The 25620-nt window shown below is 34.0% G+C and overlaps 1 protein-coding gene and 1 pseudogene across 5 annotated transcripts in view; one reads left to right on the top strand and one right to left on the bottom strand.

Moving 5' to 3' along the window:
* BTRC (beta-transducin repeat containing E3 ubiquitin protein ligase) overlaps positions 1-25620 on the top strand; it is a 151263-nt gene that overhangs the window by 11808 nt on the left and 113835 nt on the right. The gene's annotated exons all lie outside the window — the stretch shown is intronic.
* Positions 21068-21186, bottom strand: LOC118604255 (annotated as a pseudogene).

Consider the following 25620-nt stretch of genomic DNA (forward strand, 5'->3'; position numbering starts at 1 on the left):
GCACACACACATATATACACACACACATGCACAGGTACATTTATATCTTTTAATTTTATCTACATCTTTTTTAAAAACTATGAATTCTCACCTTATTCAGACTCCTATATCAGGCTGTTGCCCCTACCCTTCTGTTTGAATACCTTCCTCATTTCAGGGTATGATACCCTGTACTAGTTGCTCTCTTCATTCCGTTTGGACTCCAGCACCCCGTGTGGGGCTACCAAGACTGCCATATTCCTGTATGGACATCCATTTTTTTGACTGTTACGAATAATGCTGCTATGAACATGGGTCTACAAATATCTCTTCAAGACCCTGAAAACTGTCAATGTTTTACCTTTTACATTTAGAACTTCTGTTCATCTGGAATTAATGTTTGTTTTTGATATGAAATGGACAACAGAATTGTTTTTTTTTTCCCTTTTATAGCCAATTGATCCAGTACCATTTATTGAAAAGATTGTTCTGTGTTGCATTGCAAAGTCACTTTTGTCATATACCATCTGTCTGTATATAGGTGTAGGCTTGTTTCTAGGACTCTGGGTTCTGTTCCATTGCTCTATTTATTCTTGTGCCGATATCACACTTTCTTATTTACTAAATTTCATGCCAGTTCTTGATACATACGAGAGTATATGCCATCCTCCACCCCACCCCATCCCAAATTTCATTAGCTGTTCTTGGCTATATATATTGGAATCAGCTTGTTAATTTCCACAAAATCCTGGTGTGGTTTTTATTGGAATTGCATTGGATCTATAAGAAAATTTGGGGAGAACTGAGATCTTAACACTACTGAATTTTACAATCCATGAAAATAGTATATCTTTCTCTTTATGTGGGTCTTTAATTTCTCTATGCTGAGGTCTTTGCCCATCTTTTATTAGAGTTATTCCTAGGTACTTGGTGTTTTTTCAATGCTGTTTTTAAATTTTAATTTTCTATTTGTTGCTGAGAGTGTAAAGGTTTTAAATCTGACGATCATTGTCCCCATTCAAGGTATAAACACATGGGAGTAATTTTTCCTGAAAAGTGTATAATTTATATCTGAATTTGATTCCCACTGGGGGCAGAAACAACAAAGAAGATTGAAGACCACTAAATTTCTCTGTGATAGATCAAGATTCATCTGAACATTACATTTGATTTTTGAGAAATTTTATAATCATTGTCTATTGTATTGAGAACATTGTTTTATCAAGATCATCCGGATAAGGAGGTACAAAGCTACAGAGGCTAACTGAGGTAGGCCAAGTGCTTAGGTGTGGCTAGGAGTTGAAAAGAAAGTTAGTTAGCCAGGCAGATGGAACGAGGGTATCTATTTTCAACTAAACCAGGTTTGTGGACTCAGGGAAGTTTAGTAAGGGCAGTATATACTTTCAGGGGCAAGATAGCCACAAGGATTCTGGGTTCAGATATTCTGGGGGAGAGCCAGATAGAGAGTACCAGTGAGTACCAAAAACAGGTGGCAAGGCTCATGTTTCAAGTTCGGGCTTAAAAGTGGAACTGCTGGAATACTCAGCAAGGAACTAAGGAATTCACTCATTCAGTTTATTCATTCATCCATCCTGCATTCATTAGTGCCCACTGCAATAGTCCTATACTTTATTATGTGTAAGAATTATTGGAGAACATGTTAAAACATAGTGCAGATTCTTAGCTCCTTCCCTCCATTTAATTTGGTGGGCCTCAAGAATCTGCGTGTTTAACAAGCATCTCAGTGTTTCTGATGCAGATATTTCTCAGATCAATGCTTTGACAAACTGTCTAGTCTACTGTGTCCTGGCTGGTGTACGAACACAGAGGGGAGGGAGTGGGGGGAAATATTGTGCCTAGAACCAGAGTAAAGGGTGAGGCCTTGTACATGGGGAACATAGCAGGAAGGATCTCAGTTAATGAATCAAGAGTAAAGGCAGGTGGTAATCATTTTGCAGTATGTAAGTATATTAAATCAACATATTGTATACCTTAAACTTATACAATGTCAGTTATATCTCAAGCTGGAAAAAAGAGTGAAGGCAGAGCGAGACAAACCTTAAGCCATCTCTTTGAATTTCAACTTATTAATAATAAGTTGGTTTCTTAAAAAAATTTACTTCTGGGGGCTGTGTTTGCAGCTAGAGAAATTTGGTGAAATATAGGGGCAGAAAAATTAGCAAAATATGCCATTTATAAGAGGTATATTTAGTAGAACAATTGCAACATTCCAAAATGTGGCCACTCTAGGTATTTTATAATCATATTACATTACAACTGGTAGTCCTTCCCGGTGCTATGGAAAAGTTGTGGATAGTTCTAACATTACTTTTATTGTTACTATTCTGTGACCCTATTACATATGTAAAAATAAATGATAATAGACTACTTCAACAGTTGTTTTATTGTGCTCTTAAGTGGAAGTGATATCAAGGGATGAAGGAAGAATTTCGAGGAATCACTGAAGTATTGCTTAAAACAATAAGACATAATTGAGTAGTAAGGAGAGTTATGATGAAAAATTAGTTTCTTGTACAATTACATAGAATGGAGTTGTTCTTTTGAGCAAGGGCCTCATGCAGACCTTACGTGAAAGACACATAGCCATAGGGTTTCTGGGTAGTGAGAGATTCCATCTGAAAAGGTCTTTTTGTCTCTATTCCTTGGATTATAATCACTGTCAACCACAGCATCTTTAAAATAGAGGAAGATGTAATTTGATATAATTAAACTGAGGGAAATGTGAAAGTACTTTCTAGGCCATAAGCATGTAGTGGTGGTGATACTTGTGTAATAAAATTAACAAAATAATTCACACACTCCCAAAGTTTATAGAATAGGTATTCCACCCCTATTTCCTTTTACCATTTAAATATATATTGACTCATGCCTGCCATGTGCAAGTTTTTGGTCTTAGTTCTTTTTTAAAAATTAACATCCAGTAAAATAAACTTTTTTTAGTGTGTAGGTCTCAGAATACAGAACACTTTCATCACTCCCCCAAAAAACTTTCTTATACTATCCCCCCGTCTCTGACTCCTAGGACCTGTGATCTCTTTTCTCTCTCTTTAATTTTATCTTTTTGAATATGTCCTGTAAATGGAATCATACAATATGTAATCTTTTTTGCTTCTGACTTCTTTCACTCAGCATAATATCTTTGAGATAGATTCATCCAAGTTGCATGTACCAGTAGTCCATTCCTTTTTTTTGTTTGTTTGTTTAGTATACCATGGTATGGATTGTATCACATATTATTTATCCATTTGGGTTGTTTCCAGTTTTTGGGGATTATGAATAGAGTTACTATGAATACTTGTGTAGAGGTTGGTGTAAACATAAATTTTCACTTCTCTAGGGTAAATACACAAGAGGGAATTGCTGGGTCATATGGTAAGTTTATGTTTAACTTTATTAAGAAACTGCCAACCTATTTTGCAGAGTGGCTGTACCATTTTGCATTTCTACAAGCAATATATGAGAGTTCTAGTTGCTCTGCATCCTTGCTAGCACTTAGGATTCAGTATTTTTTTAATTTTAGCCATTCTAATAGGTATGTGTAATATCTTATTGTGGTTTTAATTTGCATTTCCCTAATGCATGCCTCAGTTCTTGATGACTTTATCTGTTGGGATCAAACACAAAAGATAATCACTAGAAGAATCAGAAGAATGGTCATCAGAATGACATGCCTTTAACATTCTATGAAAGACTTTTTGCAAATATTTTTGAAAGGAGTTTGTGCTAATGAATGTTCATGGTTTTTCAGTGAAGTGTGAGGTACTCTGAATCCTATCTACACAGTTTCAAGTAAGCTCTGTAACAGTGAGAATGAGAGAATGACTTAGAGTGTTTTTTTTCTGATTGCCTTTGGTCTGATGTAGAACACTTATGGCTTTTAATAAACTGAGAAGATAGGCAAATGAAAAAAAAAATATCTGGTCATCCTACAATTTTTTTAAATAAAGCAAACTGAGAAACACTCATGGACATGATCACAATCAACATTTACTGCTCTCCTATTCCTGGTAGCATAGGTCAGTGGTATGATTTTGAATAGCTTGCTTACTAGGGAAATAATTTAGATAGAGGAAAGGAGGGCATTCTCTTAAGTAATATATTTGTTTGGCCCCCTTGTACTTCTACCTTCATAAATCATCTCACGCAGCAGTCTGTATTTTAAAAAGCAGATCAAATGATTGCTAAATAAATGTTTAGTGTTTATTTTAGTTATTAGCTTAAAGTCAAATTTGTTTCATGAGTAAATATAGAAGAGTTTTGTTTTTTTACATTTGGAACACATACCAATCATTAGCATGTTACTCTCATTTTATGAAGCTAATTTTTATGAATGTAACTGTCTTTCTTTTAATGACCATGGAGGTTTATTGTTATTGAAACTTTGTTTTGATGTTGTTAGGCATGTCAGTACTCTTTTTGATACGAAGTTCTCAGGAAATAGCCTCTGGATTATAACTTGTTTCCCTGGGAAAATATAGTCCACTTTGAAGCAGTTTCCAATAATATATTGTTGCAAAAATAGACTGTCAAGTGGTGTGTCAGGTTTAGTGTTCAGTGTAATTTAGCAAAGGTGACTTAAGTAGAAGAACATTGATGCATCTGTTTTTCAAATCTCAGTTAATTATAATGACAGCCTCAGATCTACTTTATTCTCTCTTTGAATTTTGCTTAACTTTACAAATTTTACATGATTTGAGTTAAAAATGGACAATTTAAAAGTCAAATGAATTAATGAAAAGGATCCCGCTTTATCAAATCAAGCTGCTAAAGGTTTTTCATACCCTCCAGTCATATCCAAGTATGGCATTTTGAAAATCAGAATGATTGCTTGAGCTTTTAGCAGAGTTTGGGGAACTTTTTATTTAGGTATGTGTCATTATTGATTATATGATAAGTCATCTGGATATAGTCAGTCCCTTTACCCAACACATTACGACTGCATCAACAAATTATGTAATTCGTGTTATGTTTGTATGTGGTCATGTTAAAAAGTGTTTCTTACGTGTTCTTAAATGTGTTTTAACAATATTGTGTGGAAAGATTTCTATTGTCTTTTGAAAGCAGTCATGTTAAAAATTATTAGAAATGATGTTTGTCTCATGTGGGCCTATTTCTCTTTTCATGTATCATTAAAATGTAGGTACAATGTATAAGAATTCATACTATAGGATCAACTAAGACTTTGATTTAAATATATTATAAATTATACATGGAAGCCTGCAAAAGATAGTACTTTTTTTCCCAAAGAAGCTTCTTTAAATGGTTCTGTTAAGTGTAAGAATGTTCTGATGATTATCTTTTTAATTAAAATGGGAAATCTTTGTTTAAAGCGGCATTCTTTTTTTACGGCCTGTTACAGTCTCTGTAACAATCATTTCTTAAGTCTGAACGTTTTATTTCCAGGAATCCATTTATATAAAACTATGTTTAGACTTAATTAAGGAACGATTCTTACAAAGCTTGTAAATAGCCAGGAAAAAAGGGACCGAAAATAAAACTGACATTCACATTTCACAAGATGATTGTTACAAGGTATGTAATAAGCTATAAAAATACAATAAATCCCCTTTTATAAGAGTTCATATTTTTTGATCCTTGTTTTCAAGGGTATTTAAGGAAAATATCAAAGCTCTGCAAAGTGACATCTGTTTTGCTGGATGGACTAGCGATAACTTCTTTTGTCTATAACTGACAAAACAGGAGTTCTACCTGTCTTCTTAGAGTGTTTTCTTTGAAATTCCTTGTAATCATTTTAGATTGGAATGTAAATTTTATATTTTGCTATAGTGAAAACAAGACCTGGTTCTTGTCCCACTTATACTGTGCTACTTTCTAGAAGTCATAAAATATTAGGTAAGTTGCTTAACCTGTCTGAGTCTCATTTTCCTCATCTGGAAAATGAAGATAATAATCCTCTCCCTACTTCAAGGAGCTACTGTGAGTACTAAGTGGAATTATAAGTAGTGAAAATATTTTGGAAGTTATGTAGGACTGTAAGCATCCAAGCTATGTTGTTTTTTAATCTCACCTTGGGTGGCTGTAGTAGTAGTAGTAATAATAAAATAGCAATAATAATGACAGCAAACGCTTATAGCTCAGTATTTTCCATGCAGGAGTCTAGACATTCTACATATATTAACTCATTTGATCCTCTCAGCTTATTAGGTATATATTGTTATCCCTGATTTTCAAATGTGAAAACTGAAGCACAGAAAGAGTTACTTCCTCAAGATTGTCAGGTGGAGAAATATGGTTTTGAAGAGGAGGGATATGGATGTATCTTTTTTCAAATCTACAGAAAAGTTGTGAGGAAATCATAATGGTTATTCATATACCCTTCACCTGGATTGGCCAGTAGTTAACATTTTGCCGCATTTGATTTTTTTCTCTTTCCATATAGCTATACTTTTCTTTGTAAATCATTTGGATTTCCTAAGAACAAGAGCATTATCTTTCACAACCACAAGGGAAGATCCCACTCAGGAAATGTAACAGCGATAACATTTTATTTAATATGTAGTCCATATTTGAATTTCTCCAATTATCTCAGTGATGTCCTTCACAGGTTTTTAATGCACAATCCCATCACATGTGATATATTTGTCTCTTTAGTTTCCTTTAATTTACAACAGTTCCCTTGTCTTTTTATTCATGAAATTGACGTTTTCGAAGAGGATAGGCTAATTTTACAGAACATCTCTTATTTGGATTTATCTGATTGTTTCTCCATGATTAGATACAGGTTAAACAAATGAGGCAGGAATATATGTTGTGGTTTCTTTCTCAGTGCATTATATCAGAAGCTACATCATGTCAGCTTGTTCCTTTATTGGTGATACTGTTTGATCATTTTACTAAGGTTGTATTCACCAGATTTCTCCATTGTGAAGGTATATTTGTAATTAATAAGTGCTCAGTGGAGTGAAACTTGGAAACTGTAAATATCTTGTTTCCGAATGTTGTTTCTCCCAATAGTTTTAACATGCATGGATGATGATTCTTTTGTGATAGTTGTAAAATCAGCCCATTTATTTTTCAGCAGTTTGAAATTATTATTTTTTCTTTCTCCTTGACTTCGAAATGGTGACCGTTTCTGACTTAGGGAAGACATAGTATAGACTTTGTTTTTATTTTCTTTTATTTTTGCTTTTGAACTTAGACTAATTAAAATTTCATTTTTACGTTCTAATTTGCAAGTTATATATAAAGTTATATGCTTTATAATTTTTATCTTTAGTGGAAAATACTGCTAATTGAGTTTAGTTTTTGGGGATTGTGGTAGTAAACATTGCATCAGATTTTCCTGGAGGGCTTGTGTTTTCTATCCCTGGGATAGAATTTGCATTCTGACTAGTTTCAAGGAGATGCTGCTGGTTCTGGGACCATACTTTGAGAACCATTGTGGCTTCTCTAGGCCCGTCAAACCAGTATCTTGCTCATGATTTTTTGGGCCCTTTTTCTACTTGTGTGCTTTCTCTGGTAGACATGAAAGTAGTATGGATATATTGCAATGGAATAAGTTGAAGTTTGTATTACTTAATTTTGATTAAATTTGGAAAAATTGTGAGAATTGGCTAAATTACTGAATAGGATCTCATTAACCTGGCTAATCCAGAATTGACAGTTTTGTAATGAAAATGGCTATAGGCTATTTTAAAACTTATTATAGCATTTATATTTATTGAATTTTCTTTGCTTAATGAAACACCATTCCCTTAGTTTTGACCAAATTAGATGTCCATAGTGGTCACTTTGAGCTTTCAGCTCTTACATGATCTCTGCGTACATTCCAGAAACTTGGTTCTGTAAAGTCTGCAGTTAGTAAAGCAAATGTGGCACATTCGTTATATAGTTTCACTTCTACAGAATTTGGCTAGTTGGCCCTCCTCCCTTGCTTCCTTCATTAGAAAGTACTGTAAACTTCAGAGAGAAAAGGATGACCTTAATATTTGCTTCCCAGACTAAATCACAGCCTTGAAGCAGTTATTTCTTTTCGAATAGAAAGTTTAATTTCACGCCCTGATTAGTGCTAGTACGTGCAGGTGGATATTTATTTTATGCAGCTAAACTGATCTGTTTTTGCAAATTTTTTGCCAGTCAGCAGAGCTATAATTTCTTATGAGTAGTTGGTGGTAAATTATAGTTCTCATTGGCAAGTTTCGTGTGTGTATTTTTTTAAAGTATGTGCTTATGAGGTGGGAGTGGAAGTCAGTCACCAAATGTTGGCCAGAGTAGGATTTGACTAATAACTTTTTTCAAAGGCTCAGGAGTTGATGAATTTGGACTAACAGCCCCAATTAATTATATAAAGCTGAAGGAAAGAGTGAGATCTTGTTTTTATTGACATAAAAATGTACTCAGAATCTAGAAAGAAGGATTTCTGGTAGAAAATACCAAAGAAAAGTTTTTCTTTTTTATTGAGAATATACTGTAGTTAAAATGTGAGTGTTTAGAGAGGCTTAAAAAGTAAGAATATAAACCAAGGGCAAGATGCAGAAGATTTTGAAATTGGAGGATACTATTGAACTCAATTTGTAATTGCTTAATTGAAGTCATGAAATTTTGAAATTTTTATTTTAAAGCAAGACTGACTTTTATCGAACTTGGATTAAGAGAAAATGTGATGAATTAGAAGGAAGCGAAGTCTTGTTTTCTTAATAAATGGGTCAGTTATTTGCCTTAACTAAAATGTCACTGAATTTGTGTGGGGTCATAGGCTTTAAGAGTCAGGAAGGATCATTTGATTCAAGGCTTCATAAACTTTTTTGTTTATGACTTCACTGAAAATCTCTTGTATGTCATGAGATACTCTCCTCAGACATGCACATGCACATACATTTTATACACAATTTCAAGAGGCTCAAAGGTACTTGCATTCTTATCCATGGACCCTGGGTTAAGATCCTTAATCCTGGGTTTGGGTTAAGAGCCTTGCTTTACTGTTGTTACATAATGTATTTTAATTAAAAACTTTTATTGTTGATAATTGTCATTCCAGTATAACTAGTTGTGACTGTTTCAATAAGAGAATGGCTATTAGATCTGAGCTTTATCATAAAATGTGATTTTGGGAAGCTAATGAAATGTTGAGTATGTTATTTGGTAGTGGCAGGAAAAATGGTACAGAAATGACTTGGCTGGTAGTTATCAAAAATCCTACTGGAATGCCCTGTTCTTAATTTTCTCATTCCCTTAGCCACCTAAGGCAAGCAGCCACAATTTATCCCTGTCTATGATGATGAAATTTTACTTGTCAGGAATATATGGATGGACACGCTTAAATCCTTTGACTGCCGAATCTACTGATATTTTCAACATCTTTCTACTTTTATCAGTTTTTTAAAGAAATAGTACTACCAAGAAAATGCCCAGCAAGTGCACTTTACATCTAGGAGCATCTTCTATCAAGGTCAACCTTAAACGCTGTAAGCATGTTCAGTTATTTAGATTCTGTAGTTCCGGGAGGACTGGGAAACATTTATTGTCTTTGTTAAGGTACCAACACTGGGAATGTGGTCCACTTCATTAGCTTGTTCAGAACAGTGGTTTGTGATCATTTTAGATCAGTAGTATACTTGGGGCAAAAGACCATTTGGGTCATAGAATATGACTCCTTTGTTTTAAAAATGAGGAAACTGAGATCCAAAGAGATCATGTGACTTGTTTAAGGTTATAGTTGATTACAGCTTGGATTAGAGCCCACATTTCCAAATCCAAGCCTAGTTGGTGCCTTTTTGACACTTATTTGTGGTTGAGCTTGTAATTGATAGGTGAATTGAAGAGAGGAGAGAGAGAGAGAGAGAGAGAGAGAGAGAGAGAGAGAGAGAGAGAGAGAGAGCGAGAGAGAGCGAGCGCGCGCGCGTGTGTGTGTGTGTGTGTGTGTGAGTGCTTCTGTGACTTAAGCCTTTTCTACTCTAAGGTCATGAAAATAGTCTCATTTATTGCTCGAAACTTTATAGTTTTGCCTTTTGCATTTCAAACTTTAGTCTCTATAGAAATGATTTTTGTGTTTCATGTGAGGAAGGTATTCTATTTCATTTTTTTCCATATGAATTTCCAATGCCCTCCAGCATCATCTATTGGAAGAATATGCATTCTCCACTGATATGTTGTGCTTCCTCCATCATTAATCATGCCCTTACATGCATTGGTCTGTTTTTGAACTCATAATTCTATTCTGTTTATCTATTTAGCGATCCTTAATACCACACAGCCTTACTCATGTAGGTTTATAATAAGCCTTGATGTATGGTAGTTAAGTTCTCATACCTTGTTGTGTTTCAAGAGTGTCTTGGCTCTTTGTGGCTTATTTTATACCTTTATAAAAATTTTACAAATAACTTGTCAAGTTCAGTAAAGATCTAAAAGTAAATAATAATAAACTTACTGAGGTTCAAGTTAATTATTGATAAAAATATATGGAGTTATTTAAAAAATCTGTTTTTGAATATGTGAAGCATGCAACAAAATACAAAATTCAAGAAGTACAAAAAGACACAGAATGAAAAATCTCTGTCTCTTATCCATCTTCTTACCATTGTTTCCCTACCCATAGGCCACCACATTGTTTTGTTTCTGTTTTCTTGATTATTTTAAGTTAGATTCCGTTAGGTGTTTTTCTAGAACCCACCAGAAGACACCTATCATGGATTAAATACTGAAATTTGAGAAACTTTGGCTAGCAAAGATGGCTTTTTTCTGCCTTAATATTAAGAGGCAGTGGGGTGTAATGAAAGAGCACTCCTTTGAACCAGATCATTTAATAAGCACTTGACCCTTAAACAAATCTTCCGTATGCTGGGGTTTCTTAGCCCTTGGTCCTGGGCAACGTTCTGTTTCCTGTCTGTACTTTCTTCCTAGGTGATTTTATCTATCCCCTTGGCTGTGAAATACCTTCTGTGTGCTGATGCTATATAATGTGTCAATGATCTCCAACTTATCCTTCTATTCTGACCTCTAGATTTTTATATTTAACTTACTATCTACTTGAATGTTGCATAATGATCTCAAACAATATATCAAAAATAGAAATCTCGATTTTTGTTGTTGTTGTTGGTCTTCTTATCCCAATAAATGGTAACACCATTTACCTAGTTGCTTGGATCATCCTTGACTTACCATTTTTCCTTATTTTGATACCCAGCCCATCATCAGATTCTTTTACTTCCAAAATGTATCTAAAATTCATCTACCTTTCTCTACCTCCATTGTCATCAACTTACTATAGGTTATTATAATTTATTTTATATTTATAATACTTTTCTAACTGTCGTTCCCATTAAATCCAATTTCTATACAGGAGTCAGAGTGATCTTACAAAAAATCTAAATTTAAAACTTTCAGTATCTTTTCTTTGCACTTATGCCATGCATGTCATGATAAAACTTTTGACTTTTTGGTTCAGCCAAGCAGATCTGGTCCTTTCGTATCTACCTCTTTCACTGTTTAAGGCTAATACTCCCACTGTCCAGTTACACTCTAATTACCTTGGCTTTTTGCCAGACTCTTGCAAGACCACTGGAAGGTCTTTTCATCTACTGTTTTCTCTGACCCTGGCTTCTTACTTGAATCCTCTCATATCTTTTATATCTCAGTTTAAATGTCACTTCCTTAAAGACTACCCAATCTAAAGTAAATGCTCTTTCCTTCATTGTATATTATTTCTGCTAGAAAATAAATTCCTCGAGGGTAAAGTTTTGTCAGTTTTGTTCTCCAGTGTATCCCAGCACATGGCACATGGTAGGCAACAAATAAACATTGGGCAGGAGGGGCACCACTGCCAACCCTTTTGTGTTGTGGAACTCCCAGGTTTCCACTGGAACACTTGGTTCATAAGTGACGTTTGACCGTGTAACATCAGATCAAATGAAGGAACCAGTGTCAATCTATGTTATGAAAATTAGAAAACATCAATTTTTAGATTAAAGTAATTTGAATAAAAGTTTATTTTTTCCCTGGTACCCCAAAGGATCATCTTGCCCTACTTCCTGGCATGTGCACGCCCCTCTTTGGAAGATGCATTGAGGCAGAATTGAGATTTTTGTCTTTTTTCAGATTATCTTCAAATTTCATATGTCACTGGAAGGCACTTGAATGAGAAAACAGATACTGAGAACAGGTATAACCAGTGTAATGCAAACTTTTCATACTGTATATTATGCCCTTCTAAAACTAAATATATGCTCAGAAATCCGTACCTAAGTCTTCCTTCATTTCAGAACTTTAGGAACTAAATCAAAGACTTCATAGAATATGGATATTGTTTCACTGGACAAGAGGAGATTTTTTAATTTCAGTTTTATTTGGAAGAAAATATTTTTGTAGGGATGGATATCTATGACTAAAGGTATATTAACATTTCTTATTAAAGATGAGGATTCTTTGGTAATTTTAAAAGATAATATATTTCATTTTGGAAAAGTTACTCAGATTGGTTTAAATAGCAGTAAAATTATTTTAAAGTTTGAATATTGGACCTTTTCACATCCAATTGCCAGTGACTGATATAATGAATCTTTTAAAATCACTATGCTTTATCTCGGAGCATGAGAATGCATATAGATTTCTTAGGTATATAGAATCCTTACCCCTCGAAATCCTTGAAAAAGTACCTTTTGCAGCATGCAGCTGGCCTGGCTTGTGGATTTCACTTTTTTTCTATTAGAGGCACTGGTTTATTCCTGAGATAAGGATTTTTCGTTGTTGTTGTTTGTTTAAAGACTCAAATACCTAGTGTCAAAGGTAAAACTAAAAGTAGATTTTTCCTTCACTCTCCTCTCTTACAGAATACACAGATTCCCTAATTAAGAATGAAGCAAACGCAAACCTCCTCTTACCTTAGGAATAGAGAGGAGAAATAAGTAAGGCCGTAATTCAGAGACAGACAGTAAAGGTTAAAATTCTTACCACCCTGGGCAGTGTCTAACACACTCATGATAAGAGTGGTGGGGGCTTGTCCAGTAGCCTGCAAGTCCCTATGGAATATATGGCTAGACGTTTCAGATCAAGGCAGGAATAGCAGTTCCATCAGTGAGTTCCAGCAGGTGTAACAGAAATAGCATAGATCTGAATGTATGTTGGTTCACAGCAGACTGCCCTAAAGATGAAGCCAGAGGCTCTCTTTTAAGGGATGTTCTGGATGAGTCATAACTGTTAACAAGAATGCTAGACTACACACGCACGAATAATTCACCAGTCCTGTCAGAGTACATCACAGAAATCTAGTCTCAAGACTTATATTTATATGATTCCAACAACATTAGTACCTAAATTCACAGTATTGCACTGTAATAAAATTGCATCATCATGCTTACAGCCTAGGACCTACTGGCTTCGGCTCATTTAGAAGTCATTGCAAGGTAGCATTTGCTTGAGCAATTTAAGCCTTACAGAAGGGGATTTTCTTGAGGTTCCCTACCAGTACAACAAACTAAGGAAAAGAGAAAGCAGATTGGAGAAAGATGGACTTTTGTATATGATTTTAGTCCAGTTTGTTGGTTTAATTTTAATGTAAGGGCCAAGCCAGGTTGCCTAGGATTGGAATCTATTTTGTCCAAGTCTCTCTCCTTGTCTTGCATAATCTCATGTGCTGCTGCTCCCCCTCTCTCAGCCCCTTTGCTAAGCAGTGTAATTACCCTCCATCTGCTTTATTTTCATTATCATTGTTTTAGAGTTCTTAATTTTCCTATATTGAAAGGATTCTAAAGATCTTGAGCTAATCATTAATTTTTGCTCTTAACATTTGCAGACCCTGTCTTCATACACTCTAAAAAAGTAGCCAAAATAAAAACTGTTAAATTCTTATTTCAGAGTTTTGAATAGTAGTGAATTTTTTTATTTAAAAAATGATTTTAAGAAACTGATCATACTTTTTAAAAGACTTTAAATTTTCTTTTGGTCCTCAGATTTGGTTAACTCATTTTTCAGTTCATTGCAACCAAAAAATTTATTATCTCAGCTGTGATTAAAATTAAAATTGTCTATTATATTAATAGGTGAAAATTAGTTCTAGTCTGTAAAAATACTACAATATTATAAATAATATTTTTTATGCCTATAGGGAGCTAAGAGGGAATTTAATAATATTTGCATATTTTCTCTTCAAATAGTAAGATTTCTATGTTTTGTTTGTAAGCAATAAATTTGTATATATAGTCATAGGTATTCATGCTGTGAAGAGGTTTTTTAATGTAACTGTCAGCTGATCAAAGGGCTAAAAGATCTGACCTTAGTGATTTAAGCTGGTAAGATAACCTTTTGCATATACAAAATCCTGTTATAGCAGATACTGGTACAACAAAGTGTTATAACAATCGAATTTTTTAAAAAAAATATGCTTTCATATCTCAACATGATTTGATGGTCCTAGTAATGGATATGGTGTGGAGATCCAGTAGCCAAAATATTTTTTAGATTTTATATTACTCTTTAGAACAACATTAAAATAACTCTTCCCTCAAAAGATTTTAAAATTGGATATCATTATTTAAATAAATTCTATTATTTACCTTCTTTATGGAGAAATCCAGTGTCCTTAAGAATACAATACTGAAATAAAGTTGTTACATGTTAGAGAAAGGCAGAATGATAGTGTTGTTATGGCAACTCAAATGGGGGAAAATGAAAACGGCACAAATAAACTGCATCCTGTTGTCATAGCAACCATAGTTGTGAAAATGATTAAAGCTGGTCTAGAAAGGATGAATTGCAGCTTTAGTCCATTGAAAGTAAATAGTATAAGAAAAGACAGGAGGTATTGGTTTTAGACAAAAGTTAAATCCCTCTGGTGCCACAAGTTGCTAGTACCACTGCTTATAGACAGATCTCTGTCCTTTCTATTTATATTTCAATTCAATTTTATTGCCTCAGATCATAATGATGGTATGAAGGAAAGATAAATGTAATAACTCTACGAAAAGCTTGTGAATAAAGATTTTTTTGTTAGCAAATTTAGAAAAAAATTGAAGTTGCAAAATTTTGTTGCTGAAAATGGCTTTTAAAGAATAGTAGAATGTATTCCTTTTCTCCTCTTTCCTCCCGCCCACCCCATTTCTCATCTAGTGCTTTATTTTTATTCTTTTCCATAACCTCTTTCTGTATCATTTTTATCTTAAGTGTTGAACTGCAATTTAAACACCTAATGCCATGGTAGTTTGTGAAAGCATCATGTGCAGCATATGATTGCAGGTGAACAGATGGATTTGATGATAAATGATAAGCATCCAGTAGATGTGAAGAAATTTATTTTAGCTGTATCATTTAAACTTTCTTTGTAATCACAGCTTCTTAATTGTTATTTTTAAATGTCATTATTTCTTTTCCAACTTCTACTTGCCCACCAAAGCAAAATATTTCATCCCAGCGGAGTGGAGACATGTTAGGAATAAACCTGATGAAAGCCGTGGTCTTTGTTCAGCATCTGGCGGCTTGCACAGGTTTTTGTGGTAATGGAATCGGCAGCTCTGTATTAAAGAGTATTGATCTACTGCTTGGTAGGTACTGTGTAAAAGAAGTATCTCAGTAACAATGTATTAAAGTGGTTTAAGAGCGGTTTATGTTACAAATGGGGTCGGGGCAGATAGAGTTCTGCAAGACTGGACACATGCTATAAATATCCATAAGGCAGAGGGGTTTATCTAAAAACTGTGGTGGTGAAATTCCATATTTTCTTCCACACTTAATTACAAAGAGTTGAACCCTACCAGAGCATGAGTACACTAATGCCATCACCTTTTGCCCTTTAGTAGAGGTTTTTGTATTTAATATTCTTGTGTTGTAGTTGAAAACTGTGGTGTGAATATGTCAGTTATGAGAGATATTATTGACTGACCATAAGAACAGTAATCCTTGAATATTTTCAGTCAACATCCAAATATTAATGTTGATTTGTTTAAATATAAGTTGATTTTCATAATTAAGCTCTTCACTTTAAACGTTGCCCAATTTTTCCTAATTGAAATCTGTTCTTTCATAAAGGCATAGGGAAGAAACTTCTTTTTAAAAAGCAGAAAAAGATGGGGGAAGAAAAGGGAGAACTAGAGGATTTTTGGGTTTTTGTTTATTTTGACAGATATTGTAAAATACTTATCCTTTTCTACTGTTACTTAGTAGAAATAGGTCTTATCTGACTTGTTGATCAGGCAAACTCTAGCTATGCAATAGTTCAGATACCCAACAGACACCTCAAAATTCCATTACAAGTTAGCTAATATTTTGTAAAGGAGTTTGAAAATGAAAGCTGACCATAAGTGGCTATATCCGATTTTGCCTAGATGTTTTCACAACCACTAGGATATAACAATGCATGGATTTGCATCTCCCTTCTAACTTACATTGGAACCTGAGTTTTTAAGGCTGGTTTGTAAATCTGTAAAAACTCTTTCATTAAAATTTGATGCACTGTTTTTTAGATGGGTGTCTAAAAGTGGGCAGTATCATCAGGTTGTGCATTTGAGATTTACTAGTTTGCATTGGCTTGTAATAAATTGTATTGTAAGATCAGGTACTTTATTTTCTTATAAGAAAAAAATTTGTTAGATATACTCATTATTCCCTATTTCACAATTTCTTGTCATATTCACTTGCTTCAGAAATAATTTGTTTTGGATTTTTCTTGTGAATATGTAACTCTTAATACTGATATTCTGAGAGAAAGGAGAATTTCTTAACTAACCCGAATAATAACCACACCATCACAGAAAATGTCCTCACAACATACCAAGGAATCAAATAGTCAATAAACCTTTTCTGTTAAATTCCATAAACTGGATGGGGAGAGTAGATAATGTTTATTTTTGTTACTTACCAGGGAACATGACACTTGATCTTTGAAATGGTTATTTGTTTCATATATTGTAGCTGCCGATCAGCCAGCCATTTGCAAATAGTGAAGTAAACTGCACTGCTGAAAATGAGTTCCTTCTCTGTTGGTCTGTGGTGCCCAGGAAGTCAGCTGTAATATGGTTCCATTTATTTATGTAGGCATTTATTCTCTTTCTAATGAGCAAGTAATTTTCTTTTCTCTACTCCTACACAAAAGTTAAATTAAGGAGTACCCAAGAGGGCTGGGATACTTGGTTTGCAGTTGTTGAAATACTGTTTGATATCAGGGGATCCTTTCATGAGCAGTTTCCTTCTCAGTTAAGAAGAAAGCTCCAGATAGCTCTCTCTTTTGAACTCATTGTTAGAGCAGACACATCTGTAGAGAGGGGGATGATCCACAAGTCTGGCGTGAGAATTGTCTCCTCTTCCCCCACATCCCAAAGGATTTTACTCTGTGGCTTCTTTTGCTCTTTCTGCCTGTGTAGTGAGGGACAAGAGCTCTGATCGCTCATGTGGCAGCCAGCCTGCCTTAATATGTGGATTCTTAACAAGACACCCACCTCTCTGTTGAGTCATAGCAACTGCTATGAACAAATGTGTAAATCTGTACTGGGGAAAAAAGTGTTGCAAATGTCTTTCATCAAAATGGAAGACTGCTTCAACTTCTGTTTACTCTTCTAATTACAACGAAGCTTTCTTTTATTTTCTCCCTCTCTTTTCCTTACCCTCCCTTTTACTCCCTTTTTCTCCCCTCCCTCCCTCTTTCAGAAATACATAAAGCATAAACCTTCCAATGAGCACTGTGATCATTTGAAATTTGTGTATAGGCCAAACCCACATGATCAAATATTGTATAACCCCTCAGCTTGTTGCCTATTTATTTCAAATAATTTTTAATGCAGGAAATCCTAGGGCAATAAAAGAATTTAGACAGTTCCTTAGAGCTTATTGCAATGGGATTTGACTTGATTTTAATAAAATGAAATTCCAGTATAACTAAAGAATTTCTTTGTGGCACAACTTAAAAGGTCTTTAAGTACAGGTATAGAAGACAGAGTTTGTAAAACTTAATCTGAGATAATTGCAGTTTTACTCTTACTAAGTAGATGAGAACTTCAAAAATATAGGTGTTCTTTTTACTTAGCGTAAGGTGATTTTTAATAATGGAGCAAAGAAAATGTAACTGAACATCCTTACTTTTTGTTCTGTTATAGGGAGAATAAAGATACCACCTGGCGGTATGCATAAATTTGTTTACTATGTTGGTTGATTTCCTGTAGATGGGTATTAAAAATGGCTTTTTTGGTACAGAAAACATGTAACATCTAGGTATTAATTATGATGCCCTGCTGTCTGCTAATGTTGACTTTTTTATTATTATTTTTTTTTTTTAAAGAAAATTGTTCTTATTCTTTCAAATTCAATGTTACGGTAAAATCAGTCATAGACCAAATATTTAGAACTTCTCATGTAGATACAAATAAAAATAAAACACAAGTGTTTGGTAATTAAGAAAACCAGAATGTCAGTTTTAGAAAAATTTGGTCAGTCTTGTACTCTGTAGTTCTTATTTCAAGCCAGGGACTTTTAAGACCTTTGCTTTCTGTACTGAAGCAGAACAGTGAAAATGTTTCTATAGAAAGTTATGGAAAAAAGTCTATGTATTAATTTGCTTTGGGTCATTCTAGTCTCTCTGGTAAATTCATAATTAGAAAGGCCTTTTTAAGACTGTGCTCTAGTCTCACAGGTACGCAGCTAATCCATATCTGGTAAATCTAAATTCATATGTGAGGAGGCCGTGTTTTTTTTTTTAAGCATATTATTTACACAATTCACTGGAATGACTCCTTTGGAAGTTGGGTGGCTCTCTTATGTAATTACGTACTTAGTAACCCTGCGCTACACAGCAGTAGAAATTCAAGTAAGAATAATTTACTGCTTATACATAGTTATTAGAATTTTAAAGCATTTGTTTGTTCAAAATTCTAGTTTATCCAAGTGTTATATTTGAGTAATTGCATACTTAATAAATAATAATGAGAAAAGTTTATTTTAGAAAGCAGCCAGATTTGGATTTTAACTATTCTAAATAACCATCGGGAGCAGCTTCCTCCTCTCTCACTTCACCTTATTGTTTAAAGGGGTTTCCATTCCTTTAGTTTAGGTTTTGTGGTGAAACTAATAATAATACTATAAAAAAAATCATATTAGAAGTATTATAGATATATGTAAATCACAGAATTGTGGAATTATATTACAAGACATTGTTAGAAATATTTTAATCTACTCAGTTTTACCAGTGAAGAAGCTGAGTTGTGTAGAATTTAAGTGAACTGCTCAAGATCTTACATTTGTTTTGAGGATGAGTCTGCACAAGAACCTCATGTCATGTCTTAACACCTGGATTAGTGTCATATCTTCTCACAGTTGTCATGATATTTTCATCGGGGATTTCTTGAACTCTTCTGCTATGTGTACAACAGTGAGTTTAGAATAGTGTGAGTTTATATGATCTAACAATAATGATATTGAACTAGTAATATTTTACATTTTCATTGTGATTTATGTAGTGTTTGCCAACATTTATAAATGTTAACTAGTGTTGGCTAAATCTTTAAATCTAATTTTTCTGCTAGATTTCAATTTCTTTAAAGGCAGAGACTCATTTAGTTCTCATAAAGCTAATCCACTTTTATTTTGGAAAGCTTAAATTAAAAAAATATATATATATGTATTTAGCATTGATGGCAATGTTGGAATAAGCGTAGCTTCCCATGGTGTCTACCTTGGGGATAATACTCATTTAAGAATTATATGTCTGTCTTCAAGTACTTTTGGTATCAAGTAACAGATTACTTCATTCTTCCCTTAAGCAAGAAGAGGCAACTATTTTAAGGGTTCAGAGATAATTCATAGAACTAAAGAGGTCAAAGTGTATGTAGTCAGGCATTGGAACACCCCTAAGACTTAAAGCAGTCATCCTTGCATTCCTGGGATAAATCCTACTTGGCCATTGTGTATAATCCTTTTTATGCGTTACTTCATTTTATTCCCTAGTGTTTTGTTTAGGAATTTTCCTGTATATTGATAAGGAGTATTGGTCTGTTATCTCTATTCCGCTATTGAGTTCATCCAATGGGTTTTTAAATTTCCATTTTTTCCAGTTGATTTACTTCTATTTGGTTCTTCTTTATATCTGTCATTTCTTTGCTGAGACTTCCTATCTTTCCTTCTCTTTCAAGAGTGTTTGCCCTTAGTTATTGGAACCTTTTTTTATACTAGTTATTTTCATGTCTTTGTCTCTAAAGTTAATTCCAACATCTGTGTCAATTTAGTATTGGCACCTGCTGATGTGAGTTGAAATATCTCCCTCCCTCCTTTTATGTATGCCAGGTAATACATGGGTTGTATCCTGGATATTTTTAATATTCTAGAGCTGAGTTTTGTTTAAATTATGTTGAAAATGTTGATGTTTTTGTTTTATCAGGTTCTCAATCCAGTGGAGTTCAGCCTACAAGTTCAAATAGTTTTCTGTGGGGTTTTAATTTCAATGTCTAGTCCATTTTTAAAGCCTTTGCAGTGCTACTGAAATTTGTTCCATGTGTGTGCCACTCAGTGGCCAGTCTGGGATCTAGATGGTACTCTGGTAGTTCAGTTCTCAAAGTCTGTGGCTTGCTGTTTTGGGTCATATCCACGTCTGTGAAGCTTGTAGGTGAGCTCAAAAGTTCACAAACCACCTCGTGGGCTTGCTTTCCTGAGCTCCTCTTTCTCCATAGTCTCCCTAGTACTTTCTAGTTCCCTAGAACTCCCATTTTCAGTCCGCCAGCCAGATAGCTGGGGCTTTATTTAACATTTTCTACCTGAATATGTTACTGCATCTGGAGCTAATGGATGGGAGGATAGAGAGGGGGAAAAAAAGCAATGAGGTTTCACGTCAGCATTTTAGGATCACAACTCCTCTGGTCAAAGAGAGTTTCCTTACTTCAGTTTCAAGCTCCTGTGGGCCCAGGCTTCTACTGTGGCTTTCATTATGGGATTCTTGGAGAGAATAAAGAGAATTTTAAGAATGAAAAGTGGAAGATTTTCACTATTCTCTGAGAGTTAGGATACCCCTTCTATATTCCTAGGCCAGAACTAGAGGGCTTCTCCTGAATCTCTCTTTGCCTACACTCATATCTACTTTTGGGTTTTATGATGCTGCAGTCTAGGCTGGTGGATACTGAAATAATTTTTTTTTTCTTTTTAACGCCTATAGCACACAGTCTTCCTAGGTGGTCTCCCATCCGAGTATTAACCAGGCCCAACCCTGCTTAGCTTCCGAGATTGGATGGGATTGGGCTTGTTTAGGGTGGCATGGCTGCAGTCAGAAAAAAAAAATTTTTTTTAAATGGTAAATTGATTGTTGGTTCAGTGCTGTGTTGAAGTCTTCTTCACCAGTCCACCTACTGCTGTTCACTTTTCAGAGTCCTCAGATAGCTGCACCATGCTCTGTCCATTTTTTATTAGTTGCATTCAGTGGGAGATAGAGAAGGGACTGTGCTTAATTCCATCTTAACTAGAACCAGAATCCCTTCTAGGTATGTTTTCTACACCAGTTTATAGCTCATAACAACATACTCTGCAAGTTTAGTCCTTTGAAATTTGTTGGTACTTGCTTGGGCCCACTTTAAGCTCTACTTTGGTAAGTGTAGCAAGTGTGCTTGAAGACAGTTGCAGTTGTTGTGTACAGTGTTCTAGATAAGTCCTTAAGTCAAGTCCATTAATTGTGCTCTTCACTTATTTGCTTATTCTGTCAAATAGCTAAACACCTTAGACTGATTGTAGATTTGTTTTCTCTTTGTTATTTTGAAATTTTATTAGTACATACCCTTTTAAGTTTGTTCTTGATGAGTTGACCTCTTTATTATTATGTAAGGCCTTCTTTATCCTTGTTAATATTTCTTATTCATTAATGTAGCCATTTTAGCTTTTTTATAACTCTGTGACATCTTTTCAAGCTTTACTCTTAATTTATCCGCATACATTTATATATAGCTGTGTCTTACTTTTTAATTCAGTCTAACAATCCGTCTTCCAATGTTTGAACTTATACTGTACAATAGAAATGTGTTAGCTACAGATCCTAATCAAGTATATATTTAAAAATTTTCTTATATCAAAAAAGTAAACTGTTGAATTTTTTTAAATGCTTTTTTAAAACCCAGTGTATTTAAGTATCATTTTAACATGTAATCTATATAAAGTTATTGAGATACTTTATTTGTATTGTCTTCAAAATCCAATGTGACTTTATAGTTTAACACATCTCAGTGTGGATCAGCATGCTTAGTAGCCACATGTGGCTAGTGTTCACTATATTAGAAAATAGGTTTTGACCATTTATATTTAGTAGTTATTGGTATGGTTAAGTTTAAATATACCATTTTATTATTTGTGTCTATTTGTCCCAACTGTTCTCTTTTGTTTTAAATTTGCCTGCTCTCTCTTGAATTATTTTTAGTATTCCATTTTATCCCCTCTGTTGGCTTATTAGGTACTTTTGTTTTATTTAGTGGTTGCCCTAGAGAGTTCAATATGCATTTAAAAATATTTATTGAGGTAAAATTTACATAACATAAAATTAACCAATTTAAAGTGAACGATTTAGTGGCATTTAGTACATTGACAATGTTGTACAATCACCACTTCTATCTAGTTCCAAAACATTTCTATTACTTCAAATAAAACTTATTCATTAAACAATTTCTGTCCATTCCCTTCTTCCCCCAGGCTCTGTCAGTCACCAATCTACATTCACCTATCCTGGCTATTTTATATATAAATAGAATCATACAATACATAATCCTCTGTGTGTCGCTTCTTTCTCTTTCACTTTTTTCCCTTGAGGTTCATCAGTAGCTTGTATCAGTATTTAATTAATTTTTATGGCCAAAAAATGTTCCATCGTATGTATATACCACAATTTGTTTATTCATTTGTTGTCGAACAGTTAAGCTGTTTCTACCTTTTGGTTTTAGTGAATAAGGTTGCTGTGAATGTGTACATATATTTGTTTGAGTACCTGTTTTCAGTTCTTTTGGGAGTGTACCCAGGAGTGGAGTAGCTAGAAGTGGTCACATGTTTATGTTTAACTTTTTGAGGAATTGTCAAGGTATTTTCTATAATTACTGAACCTTTTTATATTCCCACTAGCAATGGATGAGGGTTCCATTTTTTCCGTATCCTTACCACAACTTATTTTCTGTTTTTGTTTTGCTTTTTAAAATTGTAGCTTCAAAAGCTTTTGAGACTAGATAAGACATTGATGATAAAACTCCTTTTGGTCCATCTGGCTCTCCTGACAAACTTCTCTCCTGAGATATCTAGATGGCTCTGGGAATTTTTAAACAGTTGTGGTCCTCTTAGGTGTGATGGTAACCTCCTTGTGGTTTTGATTTTCATTTCCCTAATGACTACTGAAGTTGAGCACCCTTTTTTATATGCTTATTGTCCATTTGAGTCTTCTTTGGAGAAATCTCTATTCATATCCTTTGCCCATTTTTTAAAGTGATTTGTCATGTCATTGAGTTGTAAAAGTTTTTTACGTATTCTAGATATGAGACCTTTATCAGATACATGATTTGCAAAACAATACGTACCTTTAACTTATCAGAGTCTTCCTTGAAATATTTTACTTCACATATAATGTTCTTCCATTTCCTCTATCTTGTTATTTTCATGTGTTTAATTTCCTAATATATTATAATGTCAATTATTTTTGCTTAAATTGTTATTTTTAAAGTAAGTTTTAAAATGAGAAATATTTTTAAAATGTTTACCCACCTATCTATATTTCTGGCACTTTTCATATTTTTGTAGCAATTACCTCTAGTATCATTTTTTTGAGACATATTTTCCAAATATATTTTATGCTTCCTCCTAACCCTCTCCTCATGATTTTTTTAATGGAATACAAGTTATACATATGTTGGACCACTTGATTATTTCTTCTAGGTCACTGAGGCATTGTTCATTTTTTTCTAGCCTTTTTATTTTAGTGCTTTATTTTGCATATTGGTGTTTTTCCAAGTTCACTGATCTTTTCTTCTTCTGTGTTTAATCAGCTGTTACTGTCACCTGCTAAAATTATCATTTCAGACTGTACTTTTCTGGAAGTTTTATTTCATTTATTTTTTATATCCTATAGTTCTCTTCACTATATTCATATTATGATAGCTATATTAATGTTTTGGTGTGCTAATTTCATCACTTCTGTCAGTTCTATTGACTGATATTCCCCCTGATTATTTTACTGCTTTTTATCAAGTAATTTTAGATTTAGACACTGTGTTACATTATTCCATATTTTTATTTTATTATCTTCTTAAAAGAATCTTGTGTTTGTTTCAGCCAACAGTTAAGTTTCTTGCAGATCACCTCGATGCTGTTGTGGCTTGATTTTAAGCTTTATTTGAGTAGGTTTAGTGTAAGCTTTCTGGGGCTTCTACTGAATATCCCAAGTGTTAAATTAGCCTACTGCAGTCTGGCTGGTCAGAACAGAAAAGTTCTCCAGCTCTCTGTGGGTTCTAGGAGTTGTTGAGCTTATAGCTTCCTCATGATTCTTTGCTTGGCCTTTGTAGAGTTTCACCCTGTACAAACAGAACTTAGTGTTCAGGAGCAGACTTAAGGGGCCTCATATTCAGATATCTGGAGCTTTTTTCCTGCATAAGTCTCTAATATTCTGCCTCACCAGTCTCTTTATCCTCCCCAAATTCTGTTCTGTTTTCTCAATAAGTGGTCCCATTTTGCTCTGTTTGGATTCCTGTTTCTTATGCCACAGACTGGAAAGTTCCTCAGGGTATAAAACAAGGACAATTTTGAAGGCCATTCAGGGTTTATAGTCTGGCATTGCCCGGTGTTGATGTCTTCAAATATATGTTTTAGCTATTTTGTCCAGTTTTCTTGTCTTATGATAGGAGGGCAAATTTGATACCAACTACTCCCTTGTGGTAGAAGCTGAAGTCTAATGTTCTTCTTTTACTTGAAGTTTCTATTTTAAATTTAAGGTACTGAAATTCCTCACTTTGCATGGTTCTGATGTGTATAAACTTTAATTAATAAAGTTTAAATACCATCAGTCTCCCAAAACATGGTTCAAATTTCACTATGGCATATTAACTGTGAGTGATTTTTGTTAAGTACACTTCATTGAAAACTCTCCAGTCAGCAAATCACTATGTGGAAAACAGATGCACATTATGATCAGTCACTTTTTTTAGTCTTTTGGTAATTAGTCACATTAAGTTATGCACAGAAAACACAATGTATAGTTATGTTGTTTTCTTCTCTCTTAGTATTAAGTCCATGTGACAGATGAAGCAAAGTAAAATGATAATACTTTGAAATTTGAGTTAAGGTTAAATGGAATCATAGAAAAAATAGCTGACCATAAAAATGTTGATACTGATACTATTTGATAGATTCTAGATATGCAGCAGAGAACTTAATGAAGATGAATTTATTAACGTGAGGAAAAACAGTTGTGACAAAAAAGACAAAGATATTCCAGAAGAAAAATTTCACGTTAAAGGCAAAAAATTTTACAATAAAGGAACTCCTAAAGATATTTCACAACATTGAAAGTGCGAATGATAAAGATGATTCAAACTTAGAATGACAGTTTGCCAAGGCATAGAAAAGATACTTGTTTTGTATGTTTGCAGAGATTCTTGACTCTATGGCTTGATGATTTTCATCAGTTTTTAAAAAAATTTTAGTATCTTTTTAATGGTTGCTTTTGCCCCATTTTCTCTCTTTTTC

The sequence above is a fragment of the Rousettus aegyptiacus genome, unplaced genomic scaffold, assembly GCF_014176215.1.
Source record: "Rousettus aegyptiacus isolate mRouAeg1 unplaced genomic scaffold, mRouAeg1.p scaffold_m13_p_6, whole genome shotgun sequence".
Taxonomy (NCBI): domain Eukaryota; kingdom Metazoa; phylum Chordata; class Mammalia; order Chiroptera; family Pteropodidae; genus Rousettus; species Rousettus aegyptiacus.